The 12,389-nt window shown below is 49.1% G+C and overlaps 1 pseudogene; it reads right to left on the bottom strand.

Moving 5' to 3' along the window:
* The window catches only part of LOC147890367 (putative oxidoreductase At4g09670 pseudogene), a 36,467-nt pseudogene that overhangs the window by 5,549 nt on the left and 18,529 nt on the right, over window positions 1-12,389 (bottom strand).

The raw sequence follows: 12,389 nt of genomic DNA, 5'->3' as shown, positions 1-12,389 counted from the left end.
GGCTCCTGGCCCTTGCCTATAAAACCAGGGCCTTTTGGGCCATTTCAAGCAGGCTAGAGAGCCAGTTGTCACTGCCACTTGGGCTTGACGGTGCATGTGACAACAAGGCTAGGGTAGTCATACAGACAAAACCCTAGGATGGACCCTAACTAGAGTCAAAAGATGTGTGGTGACTAACTCACTCACAAACTCAACCTCTAACTGAGGTTACGGTTAAAAAACCTTAATAAAACGAAGTGTCCCCAGCCCTTATTACATAACATTGGCGACTGCCTTCGGAAACATAAATATTTCTAACACCCCCCCGCAGTGACAGTGTCACAATGTAAAAGGTAAACATCAATCACCAAATAAATATAAGTTGAAAGCTTTGTGAAAAGCCTCAAACTTTGGACAAGTAATGCTTTGGTGTGGTGCCACATTTTGATGTGTAGGGCAAGAGACCAAGCTGATGTCCCATGCATGTAGCTGCTCCCTGACATAATGATTATGAATTTCAATGTGTTTTGTGTGAGCATGAAATACAAGATTCTGCACAATGCAATGGCACTATGGCCGTCAGCGAGAATTGTAGTAATTGCAAGCCTCTTGGGGCATTCAATGATGTGATGACCAGGCTTTTTGCAATAATGGCACTTCCCTTTCTTGAAAGGCATTGTGGCATCCTTTTTATCTTTCCCAATCGCATGTCCAAAACCACTGCTAGAGGCATGCCTTGGCTGAACTTTCCTTTTGCCCTTATTCTTGGCTGAAAAAGCATGCTCCCCACTACGAGAACATGAAGCCATATTCTTTCGCCTCTGCTGCTCCTACAAACAAGAGTGCTACCAACTCTTCAGAAGTGAGACACTTTTGATTCCCTCGCGTCAAAAGGTTGAGAGATGTCTGAAAAAAAAAGTTAAGACTCCAGCAACAGTTCAAAGTAGTGGTAACAAGCTGTGAGTCTAGAATGACCTTATCAATATTCAAGAGTTGCTTGCGCAAATCTTGATCCTGGTGACATGGTCCTACATAGAGTCACTCTCATGCATGCGCACAATATCAAGCTCTCTGCTCAAATATGAGACTCCCGCCTCAGTACGAGCTTAATACATATTTTCCAAAATATCCTTGGCAGCTTTAGAAGTCCAGCAGGACCTAACATGAGGGATAATAAACCTCTCCACATTTATGAAATCAAAGATAATGCTTGGGCATCATGTGTATTTCACCTCTTTTGCTCAAGAGTAAGACTTGCAGGTGCTTGCACTTGACCAACTAGAGCAAGGTGTTGTTGCCCTTGCTCTCCCCCCCCCCCCCCCCCCTCCGCACCACCACTGCAACCCTGAACCCACTCTAGAGGTTTGGCTAACACAAACTGATCCGGCGAGATGGTAATGGCAAGCTTCTTAGCCAAGTGAAAATCCCTCGGAATGGGCTTCATCACCCGTGACATAAACCCATAATTTTTTTGCAACCAAGACATTCCGCATCATAAAACCCCAGAGAGAATAGTTGGTGCCATCCAAACTATTCTCTTGTGCAAGCATCTAAAAGACATCATTCAAATTCTACTATATGCCATTTCAGCAAAGTTCACGTGTTGTGAATGCTCTGCTCAAGCAATAGACATCACTTCCAAAGCCAATGCTTGGCAAAGGATGCACCTCAAACCTGCAAGAGAAGTCCCATGCTGGGTTATGTACTGCAATCTCGGAATTCTCTCTCAAAAATCATGCAATGCTTGGCTCAACAAGGTATAAACCCTCTGACAGACACCCCTGTTCCGAACCAAACAACAAATCACAAAGCCCAATGTCCTCTCAAGGATGTAAACACGTGATGGGTGAAGATGGGAGTCGACCCGATGCGCAATGAAGGGTGGGAGTGGATTTTGGCTGTATGGTTCAACCAATAGTCCAGGATTCGAGCCTGAAAATAGACCAGCAAGTGCCACAAACAAATAGAGTATAATGCACCCACCCAGTAATAGCCAGTCTAGGCCATGTATAGGACCAAAATAGGTCATGCCTGGAACAGTATTAGGGATCCGCAATAGCCTCAAATCCAGTAAATTAATAGACCAATCTGTGAAAGTGGCTGAAAAAGACCAATCTCTATGAATGGAAGTTATAGATCAGTCTATGAATGGCAGTTACAGACTGGTCTGTGAGATGGCAATTACAAACGCCTTCAGGCCTATGAAAGGAGGCCTTTCCCCTCATTCAAATCCATCAGCTCCAGCAGTAGCAGCAAACTCCCTAGCAGCCAATGCGACAGTACCATCAGCCTCAATGACATCAGTAGCAGAAACGCCTAGTGAAGCTTACAGTCCAGCAGTAGCAACAGGATCAGCCCTCTACAACAGCCCTAACAGTCCCTCTAGCCCCTTCATGTCCCATCCTATCATGGGGTAAGTTTCCCTCTAGCCTCTCCAAACAGCCTGAATCATGTGCAGTCTTCTATAACCTCTGCAGGCCTAACCTTAGTAATACAGATAGTAGTTGGCATAACTATCCGTGCAACGATGATGTGACGCTTTGCATCAAGTGCTCTCTCTCTCTCTCTCTCTCTCTCTCTCTCTCTCTCTCACACACACACACACACACACACACATGTCTCACTAATGCCTAGGCTTAACATAAACCTAGACCCAAACAATGGAGCCCTCAAGTAACCGCAAGTGTTGTCAAAGCCTTTGATTCCCCGCTTCACCATAACCGAGCCTCTGGCTTCCATGATTATGCCTAACGTAACATTCCCTTCCCCTTAAGAATGGTTTACGTCCTTGAAAAAAAAATTGGGGACCTCCTCTGGAGATTGCTTACTCTTTCCCATGTTGAACTTTTTTCAGGTCTATCTTTCCGCTTAACCAGACATTCTCTCCCTCTCTCTCTCTCTCTCTCTCTCTCTCTCTCTCTCTCTCACACATACACACACACACACATTTTTTTTTTAGTGAAATCTTTTATTTCTGTGTGGGAAACCCCAAAAAGAGATAAAAACCCACCAATAAGTACAAAGAAAAAAATTTACAAGTAAAGCCTCAGAGGAAAACTCATGAGGCAACCAAGTAAAAAGTTACAATATCAAACTGGAGGAGGATCAAACACAACATCCTCCACTTGCAGATTGTTGCTTTGTAAAAATTGATGCAGTGAAGAAACTACACCATCAATAAAAACCACCTGTGTTTTGCTCTTGTGATTCTTCTTAATATAAGCTGGGAGCTTGAATTTTTGAATCACAGGGTCAAAAACCTGTTGCAACATAGGATGAAAAGACTCCAGAGAAAAAGAAACAGCTGCATCCTGAACAGAAAGAGACTCTGGCACATTCTTCACAAGCATATGAACTGGATCAACATCTGTACTCTTTGAAGAAGAAGCGTCTAATGAAAGAGCTGCATCGGATAAATCATGACTCATCATGTCAGCTTCAGTTAGGGTATCACCCTGAGAGATAGCAGGAACAACATCTTGTATAAGCCCTGCTTCAAGAGGCACATCCATATCCTGAGGAGAAAGAGGCTGATGGTGCTCAATAGGAGAGGGATCCTGAACTGCTTTAGGAACAAAAAGATCATCCTTGGATTTATCTACCTTCCTCCAATAGTGCTTCGGAGCAGTAAGAGAAGGCTTATCCAGTGAAGCCATAGCAGAGACCGGAGGAGAAGGTAGAGGAATCTTGACAGCTGATGAAGGAGCAGGAGGAGTGGTCCTGGAAGCAGAAGGGCAAGCCCGTGCAAAATGATCAACCTGACAGCACCGATAACAAGCTGTAGGAAAAGATGTAAACTGCAGCCGGATGCGCAAAGGATGAACAAATCCATAATCAAGATCTAGAGAAGAAAGCACCGGCTGCATCATATCCCATAAAATACAGATGCGAACATCCCAAGTGACCTGCAGAAACTTCTGTCTTGGAACATGTAGAGGCCTCCCCAAAAGCACTCCAAGGGTAGGAAGATGCGGAAGAAGAGGAACGGGCAGCGCTTTTAGAGTAATCCAAACTGGACAGTGAGTGAGAAGAGAAGAAGCCGGATCAAAAAGTGGATCCCAAGGCATCACATAAGCAAAGAAACCAGCCCCAGGAACACCAGCATGGCTGACAAGGCTCTCCACCACCTCAGTCGAAGAACACCAAGCATAATAAAAACCTTTGCCAAGAAAAAGAAAGGAAGAAACAAGATCTGGGCCTATTGCAACTTCAGCCCAACGACGGAGCTGAGTTGCAGAAAGAATCCTACCCATAAAATAGAGACAGATCCCAAATTGCTGAGCCTGTTGAAGACCATAGACTAAGAGGGCAGAATCCAAAGAGCAAACCATAGGAGAACCCAACGAGGGAACATATGTGACGGAGGCACCACACAATTGTCGAAGAAGATCCAACTGGAGGGAGGAAGAAGGACCATCCGCTACATCGAGTTTTGCAGATTTGAATAAACGCGAAGCAAGCAGACCACCACGTTTTCGGTGAATAAAAACATGGGCAGGAGGATCAGGCACGAAAGGAGTAGAAGCAGAGAACACAAAGGACCCGTATGTCGACGCAGCAGGGAGAAAGGAAGAGGATACATCAGGAAAAAGCGAAGATAAAGGGGGCTGCTGCTGGAATTATACAGACTTGAAAGGCTGAGCAGGTACATGCTGTACTGACAACAAAGGGGGCACAAAAGAAGAGGGTACAGTCAAAAATGTAACAGCAGCTGCAGCAGACGAAAGCTGCACATCCATCCGTACACGCTGTATGGTCGGCCGTACAGCATGTACGGACGGCCGTACGACAGAGGCAGAAGGTGCACGTAAGTGAAGCGGCTGCTACAGAGCAGGTACGGACAGCAGGTACGGACAGCAGCGAAGGGAGTGCAGGGGGTGGCTGAGGCAAAACAAGGGGTGCAAGCAGTAGGTACGGATGGTGAAGAAACTTGTACGGACAACCAAACCTGCACGGATTGAGACAAAGGATCTACAAAAGGAGGAGGGGACTGCAGAGGGATGAACGGAGGAGGGACGAGGGAAGGCTGAGGTGTACGGAGGTAGACAGGAAGGGAACAAATGCACACAAGGGTACGGGCGGGGGGGGAGGAGCAGCAGGGCTCTCCATGGCGCCACCTCTCACACCTACACACACACACACACACACACACACACACATAGAGTCCCCGATAGACGTTTGGTGGCCCCCCTATATAGGGGGGTGGGGTCTACGAGATTTAGAGCACCAAGACCCTGAATTGCAGTGTTTCGAACTGTAACCCTACTTTGTGGTCAAATCCCAGGAATTTCTCAAAGTCTTGCACATGTAGAGATATATCTTTTTACACAAAGGTACACCAGAGTCTACCCTTTGCTGATAGTGGGTACACATAGGAGTGTTAGAAAATGGAATCCCTACACAGAATATCCCGTAGTGGAAGACCAATATGAGGGCCTTGAGACAAATATAGAAGCAACACTTAAATATTTTCGTCCATCCTCGAATTGGACACAATACAATACCAAAATGTTCTCCTACTAGATGCCTAGAACCTCTAGATCTCTAAGCCTGCATGCTCCACTGAGCTTACGTAGACTCTCTGTCCAAAGGATCCCTTCCACCTTGTTCTCTGGAAAGCCAGCCTGTTGGAAAGTGTGTGATCAAGGGCTTGTCCTATGATCATGTATGTGTAGCACACTAAGTGCTATGATGTGTCATAGTCTATGACGTAAATGATGATGTAATGCAAAGGTCTCCACATGGGGAGGTGCCTTTGATTTAGGAGTCTCTATGATATAGGGATTGGTTTCCTTTGATGTAGAAGAGGTGCCTATGATTTAGGCCACCCTCTCTCTCTTTCTATTGCAAAAGTGGCCATCGACACTCTTTGAAGAGAAGTCTCCCATAATTATGTTTATGTTTTATGTGCTTGAGTCGGGTTCTCTGCCGGTTTCCCTTAAATGATTGTGACGCCTTGAGCGAAGGGGGGGTTGTTTTAGGTTAGTCTTTCATTTTTGTGCAGACAATGTAACATGCAACGGTAATCTGATCGCGTAATTCACAGCAAGACCTTCTTTAAACCTTTAGCGAGGAATTAGCGTTGTTTACCATAGAGAGAGAAAGGACATGAGGGTAGAGAGAGAGTAGAGTCGACAACCGATTGGGTCCCTGTACCTTCTGAGGGCCCCCTCCGCCAACCAGGGGAGAATTTGCTTTATACTTGGAGAACTGAGAAATACAAAGAACACTCTTCGAGAGAGCACGGAAACACACTTCTAAAGAGCTCACTATGCACACGTATAGCAGACCCAAAGACCTGAGAGGCAATGCCGACCAATACCGAGACCTTGATGCTGTCCACACTGACGATGTAGGATGCTTTTGCAAGGCAAGGGAGAGGCTTGTGCTGTCCACCGGAATGCAAGGTTACTGCGTGAGTGACAAAGTGAAAGCTAGGAGTGATAGATCCTATAAGAGAGCTGAGAGATGACTGAAATAAAAAGCTGAGAATGAGCTGTGTAAAACTGTAAAAGATAACTGAAAAGAGCTGCTGAAACAGACCCCAAACCTTACTCAATTCACTATCCCGACTCCCTGTCTGATGCGCTGCGTGAACACCTTCCCAAAGGGGTGAACTGATGCCAAAGGCTGAGGCTGGTCAGAGGGCCACTGGGGGTGAGTGTCAGGCTGTTCGGAGGGGGCTGAGGAGGAGCTGTAGGAGGCTGAAGTGCTGGGAGAACTGAATGAGGAAAGAGGGCCTGGAGGCCCCCTATTTGTAGGGCTTTTGGGGCTGGTTGGCTGGTCCTTTGGCCCCACAAAGGCAGCCCTAGGCCCCATAAATGCCAGCCCTAGGCCCCATAAATGGCAGCCTAGAGAGGGGTGCAAGGTAGCCTATAAAGGCAGCCCTTCCCTTGCCATTCTCTTCCCTTGTTCTAGCCCTGAGGGGGCCCAGAAGGGCTCCTATCCTAGGCTGGACCTAAACCTATCCCTAAACCTAAGATGAAAACACTGCCCTACGGTTCTCCAGTGGGTACTAGTGAACAAGGACTCATGAGCCTGAGCTGCTGCTCCTCCCCGTGAGCTACTGCCCCCCCTCTCCCTCTCTCAGCCAGCCCCCTCTCCCTCTCCCTCTCCCTCGCTGCCCCCCCTCTCCCCCCTTCGCTGCTCCTCCTCTCCCTCCCCTCTCGCCAGCCCCCTCTCCCTCCTCCCTCACCCTCCCTCTCCCCTTCCTCCTCCCCGCCCTCCCTCCCCCCGCTGCCCCCTACCTCTCCCTCCCTGCTGCCCCTACCTCTCCCTCCCCTCCCTACCTCTCCCCCACCCGTCAGCCCCCCCGCCCCCCTTCTCCTCCCCCGCCCCCTCCCCCGTCATCCCTCTCCCCCCCCCGCTGCCCCTTACCTCTCCCTCCTTGCTGCCCCTACCTCTCCCTCCCCTCCCTACCTCTCCCCCACCCGTCAGCACCCCTGCCCCCTTCTCCTCCCCCGCCCCCCTCCCTCGCCCTCCTTCTCCCCCCCCCGCTGCTCTCCCCCTCCCCCATCCTTTCCTCTCCCCCGCCCTCCCTGTCCCTCCCTCCTAACCCGCCCTCCTTTCCTCTCCCCCTCCCCCTCCTTCCTATCAACCGCCCTCCCTTTCCCTCCCTCCTATCCCCCCCCCAAGGAGACCCCCCCCCAAAAAAAAAAAAAAAAACCTCCTCCCTCTCCCTCCCCGCCCCCTTCCTTCCTAACTGAGCTCCCCACGCCTCCCCCTCAGCCTACCTCCGTCTCCTCCTTCAGTCTATCCTCTCCTTCCCTTCCCCTCTCTCCTACCTTCTCTTTCTCCTTCTTCCTACGCCCGCGTTCAGGGCATCCTGGGCAGTAGTTTCATGGATGGAGCTTTTTTAGTGTTGGAATCGGCCATTTCACATCGATTGGCGAATGGATCCCCATTCAGCCAATCTCCGTCCACCTCCACCGGCCGCGAGAACCGTCATTTTTTCAGAAGATGAGTTGCAGCAGCTCAAGAAAGATGTGGAATTAGAGGGCTCCACATCACTTTTTGCCTGCATCTTTGGGTCACACCCTTCCAGATCACAGGCTAGAGACTGGATGCTGGCGGCGTTACTAGGAGACCTCGCCCCACACCTCAGGGATATTCAACTTTTGGGACGTGGATTCTTCCAAGTGGTTTTCGACTCCCACGAGTCCACAGCCCTTGTTGTCAAAGCTACTCCCCTGGCTTTGGGTTCGAGGAGGATCTTTCTTTTACCCTACACCTTGGGCTTCGATCCAGTCGAGGAGGACAGGCAAGTCACATCACTGTTCATTAGATTTCCTGGTCTTCCTCAGGTCTACCATCGGCTGCTTGCCACTATCGGAGCCACATTCGGAGTGGTCACTGAGATCCCCTCCCTTCCTGGCATGCCTTCTTCCTCGGCAGAGGCAGTCAGTGCAGACGGGGTGCCTCGTGTTAGGGTCATTGTCTCTGACCCTAACATCTCAGATGACCACATTATGCTTCAACGTCCAGATGGCTCTCTCTTTTGACAGAGAGTCGAGATTTCAGGTAGACAAGACCAGTGCAGGATTTGCAGGACCCTTGGGCACTTTGCTAGAGACTGCCCAAGGAAGAGGAAAAGACCCAAGAGGTCTTCTGGTGCGGCTCCTTCACGTACTACCATGACTGCACCTCCCCAGCACCCTGTACCATGCACTCCAGGACCACCAAGAGCAACAGGACACCCTGCTTCGCGCACCCCAGGACCACCAGGGGCAGCAGGGCACCCAATGCCCGCACCACACCCAGTACCACGATGGAGAGCTATCAGAGCGGCTCCCTTACCTCAGGAGGAGACTTTTGATCTTGTTCAGACAAACGCTTTCCAGACTCCAGAGGTGGATGTTGCGGCAGCCCCAGACACTACAGTTCTACATCAGGAGGGGCCTTTAGATCCACCAGCCCCAGTCACTTTGGTTTCTGACCCCTTGGTTTCTGACCACGAGGGGGCTACAGGTACTTCTTTCCCGCAGACTATTCCTGCCACAGTCAGGACAACCGAGAAAGTGTAGGCGCAGATGAGGGCTCCTGATTCCTCTTTACCCCAGCCACAGGCCTCCTCAACCCCCAGCTCCAGTTCTGCTGATAGAGGCCTAGCAAGTCCTTCTCCTCCATCTTCCATGAGTGCAGGTCTTCTTCGCACTCCTCGGCCAAACTTGCTTATCAGGAATTCTTTTTCGGCACTGGCAGATTCGGCGACTTTCATGGATGATGAGGAGTTTGTGCCCTCCACCTTAGGGGTCCCGGTCATTGGGATTCCTTCTGACAGGGCCTCCCTTTCAGCAGGTGTGGGGATCCTTTCACCTCTTGAGTTTCCTGTCCTCAGCAAGAGTGTTTCAGCCCTAGGGGAGGCTGGTCTCCTCGACTAGGTCAGGTAAGACTTTCCGTCCAACATCCTCCTGTCGATGAGGATAGTCAGCTGAAACATACAGGCCTAGGTGGAGTTCCACACTATCACCGTAGGCAACTGAACCGGAACCAGCTTCATCCAGGTGTCACTGGAGGTGCTATTGATATCCTTTTTATCCAGGAACACAAGCTAGGTGCCAGTGATTGCTCTAAGTCTGGCAAACTGCTTTCAGGACATACCTTCTGGTCGCCTACTATGGGCACAAGGGGAGGTACTTGCATTTCGGTCTCTCTTTCTATTCTCCCCTTGATTGCTGGTCATGGTATTATCTCCCCTTCTAGAGCTCAATGGATCATTATTTTGATTGGAGGGCGTAAGATTGGTCTTCTCAATCTTTATGCTCCCAACAACAGAGGGGAGCGGATCTCCTTTTGGAAGGAGTTACTCTCTTGGGCCCCCATTGTAGATTCTTGGATCATTGGTGGCGACTTCAACATGGTTGAGTTGCCTTCAGACAAAAAGGGAGGCAGACAGGGTGGAATTCATTCTTTGGAGAGGGCAGTTTGGGATGCCTTCCTCTTTCAGTTCAGTGGCGAGGACACTTGGTTGGATGATGCCTTTCATATTATGCCACAGTCACTCCTGTACTCTTGGTCGAACGGGAGAATACACATGCCCATTCATGCACGGATTGACAGATTTTATGTAGACGATTGGGCACTTGACAGAGGAGGATCTGTATGCATTTCTACTGGGGTTTCCACCTCAGATCATTTTCCAGTGGTGTTGCAGATTCTTGAGCCTCATCGGAGAGGACACTCTGCTAGTGTCAGGATTCCGGATGCTTTTTATGCAGAGGAGAGCCTCACGGAGGATATTTTACAGATTTGGGTTTCTCACATACAGGGTGGAGCTGTCCACCCATCTCAGGTAGCTGTAGCCTTATCCGAAATTAGTGACTATTATCATACAGTCGCTGATTCTAGGAGACGTGAGATTCTCAGATGTGAGATTGGTATACGCCAACAGTTAGCGTCCCTTCAGAGGGAAGAGCAGAAGAGGCCCACAGATGCTTGGATTCAGGAGCGCCTTGCTGTAGCAAGGGCTCATTTGCAAACATTGTTGGATCAGAGAGCAGAACATGCCTTTCATGCACGGGAATCCTTTTGGATTCAGATGGGTGGCAGGGACAACAAACACTTTTTCTCTACTCATGGGCCCAGACATAGTAGAGATAGTGTTTCGCAGCTTGTTGACTCAAACGGGGTGTTACAGCCAGATCCTGATGCTGTCATGCGTGTAGCTTTAGATTTTTTTGCATCCCTTCTTACTGCAGATCCAGGCACACAGACCATTGATGATGCTAGAGAGGTTATTTGGCAGTGTATCCTTGTATTGGTGAAGGATGAGATGTATGTTTCTCTCGATGCACCTTTCACCAATGAAGAATTCAAGACTGCCTTACTTGCCCTTCACAAGGGCAAGTGCCCAGGTTCAGATGGCCTTACCCCCTCCTTTTTTATTACTTTTTGGGAGCAGATTGGTGATCACATTACATCAGCCCTGCAGGGCGTGTGGGACTCTGGTGAGATGCCAGACTCACTTACAGATGGTCTCATTCATCTCATCCCAAAGGGGGGTAATAGGAATCTTGTGTCTCAATGGAGACCCATCACTCTATTGGGCACTTTTTACAAGATTCTGGCGAAAGCCATCAGTCTGCGGCTACAGGTTTTTCTTCCAGATTTGATTCATGACACGCAGACAGGGTTTGTGCATGGCAAAAGTATTTTTTATAATATTTTCTCATTTTGGGAGGCCTCAGAATGGGCCATGCAGAGCTGCCAGAGATTGGCCATTCTACTCTTAGACTTTGAAAAAGCTTACAACAGAGTAGACTAGGATTTTTTAGAGGGTACTCTATCTCGCTTTGGTTTTTCAGATGCATGGATTAGAGAAGTATCCTCTCTCTACAAATCAGCCCATAGCTAGTTGCTCATTGGGGGGGTAAGAGGGGACAGGTTTCAGATTTCTAGATCAGTCCGCCAGGGATGTCCTCTTGCCCCGTTTCTTTTTCTGTTTGTGGTGGAAGCTATGAGTATCTACATTAGATCTCAAGCTGATATTTATGGGCTGAGGCTTCCTACCCACCGGGAAGAAGAGCTCCTGGATAGTGAGTTGGCAGATGACACGGCTGTTTATTTGGATGCCTCCCCCAGGACACTCACTTCCTTCCAGACAGCCTTGGATTTGTTTTGCATGGCTGCAGGTGCACACATTAATTGGCATAAATCCAGTGGTTTTTGGATTTGCGAGGATGACACCCCGGATTGGGGTAATGATATTGGCTTCACTTGTGTACAGAGGGGCCTCTCCGTCAGATATTTGGGCTGCCAGGTTGGGTTGGGCATCTCTCCTTCACAACAGTTTGCTCCGGTGTTGGAAAGCATCAGAAGAAAGCTCCTTTTCTGGAGCTCAGCCAAACTTGACTTGGCCTCCAGGGTGGTGGTGGTTAACCAGGTTCTTCTAGCCACAGCATGGTTTGTATGCTCTTGTTGGTGCCACTCTAGGGATTGTATCACTCAGCTTAAGAGGCTTGTACGAAACTTTTTATGGAGTGGTCTAGATGGCACAACCGATGTTATAGCCAGGGTGGCTTGGGAGACCTTGATTCTTCCTACAAGAGAAGGGGGTTTGAATATCATCGACCCAGATCTACAACGCAAAGCTTTACTCTGCAAGTTCATTGTGAGAGGGCTTATGCCAGGGCAAGAGCCTTGGAAGGATTTTTTTATCACATGCATACAGTCTCGCATGCCCACTTTAGGAGAGGATTGGACACACGGTACTAGATGGGTTTTCACCACAGCCACCTCAGGTCTCTCTCTTCCCCTCTTATGGTTGCTATCTTGAAAGCATGGGCCAGCTTCAGGAGTACTCTTCGCAGGATTCCCCCATCCACCCGTGAAGAGATTGAAAGGCAGCCTATCATGTGGAATGACAGGATTTTGGATGAGCTTGGCAGACCACTTGGAGCTTCTCCTTACAT

The sequence above is a fragment of the Dipteris shenzhenensis genome, chromosome 19, assembly GCF_047967505.1.
Source record: "Dipteris shenzhenensis isolate YYH24624 ecotype China chromosome 19, Dip_SZ_1.0, whole genome shotgun sequence".
Taxonomy (NCBI): domain Eukaryota; kingdom Viridiplantae; phylum Streptophyta; class Polypodiopsida; order Gleicheniales; family Dipteridaceae; genus Dipteris; species Dipteris shenzhenensis.
The sequence above is the reverse complement of the archived record's forward strand: the minus strand, read 5'-3'. Positions and strand labels throughout refer to the sequence as shown.